The sequence below is a fragment of the Montipora foliosa genome, chromosome 14 (assembly GCF_036669935.1).
Source record: "Montipora foliosa isolate CH-2021 chromosome 14, ASM3666993v2, whole genome shotgun sequence".
Classification (NCBI taxonomy): Eukaryota; Metazoa; Cnidaria; class Anthozoa; order Scleractinia; family Acroporidae; genus Montipora; species Montipora foliosa.
In genome coordinates, this window is record NC_090882.1 from 25,315,116 (window position 1) to 25,316,274 (window position 1,159).

At 45.9% G+C, this 1,159-nt stretch overlaps 1 pseudogene; it reads left to right on the forward strand.

Moving 5' to 3' along the window:
- LOC137984563 (uncharacterized) overlaps positions 1 to 885 on the forward strand; it is an 11,898-nt pseudogene extending 11,013 nt beyond the window's left edge.
- The last annotated feature ends 274 nt before the right edge of the window (positions 886 to 1,159 follow it).

The window sequence follows — 1,159 nt, forward strand, 5'->3', positions numbered from 1 at the left end:
ACACTGACTGCCGAATCCCCGGAAGTGGACATTGCAATACTTGACAGAGCTGTTGTGGTGCAAATGGATCGCCCGGGGCCGCAAAGAACGTTTCAAGAGTATGCACACAATGTTTTCATGCCATACATTATGAAACAGCTTCAACCAGTCAAAAGAGTCGACATTATCTGGGATGTTGATCGACAGGATAGTCTAAAGGCAGCTACCAGAGAGAAGAGGGGCTCTGGTACATGCAGAAGGGTAACATCCTCTTTCCAGATTCTGAACAACTGGAAGTTTCTTACGCGTGAATGAGAACAAGACAGAGCTCTTCCAGTTCCTGGCGAAGCAAGTGGAATCTTGTTACATAGAAGGTAAAGAACTTTGCGCTACATACGAGGAACACGTTTTAAGCTCACCAAGAAGAGATGACATGGAAGACTGTACCCACGAAGAAGCTGATACACACATCATGCTGCACATCATACATTGCTTCGCAGTGTGGATATCGGAGAGTCATGATCAGAACCATTGATACAGATGTTGTGGTTCTTGCAGTTTCCAAGATGCAAGATATTGTTGTTGATGAGCTTTGGATTGCCTTTGGCACCGGTAAACTTTTCAGGTACCTGGTAATACATGACATTGCTGCTCAGTTTGGATCACAGAAGGCCAAGGCTCTTCCAATGCTGCATGCCCTTACAGGTTGCGACAGCGTTTCTTTCTTTTCTGGCAAAGGTAAAGGAACAGCATAGGATACCTGGAGTGTGTTCCCTGCAGTAACTGATGTGTTGGCTGACTTATCTTCAGTTCCAGAGAGTATCCCCGACGACTGCATGCCACTGATTGAGAGATTTGTTGTTCTTCTCTTCTCTCTTTGTTGTTCTTCTCATTAACAGTGAATGAAGCTGGACAAGAGCTCTTCTCAGAGAAATTAAGGGCTATCAAAAACATTCCGACAACTCAAGCTGCCCTTTTGCAGCACCCAAAGCGTACTGTTTATCAGGCCGGTCATGTGTGGGGAAGTGCTTTGATTGCTGAACCACAAATTCCAAGTCCGCAAGAATGGGGCTGGAGAAGAGAAGGAAGTGAATGGAAGCCAGTGTGGACAGTTCTGCCACAAGCGCAAGAATCTTGTTATGAGCTGATTCACTGCGGGTGCAAGAAGGGATGCACTGAT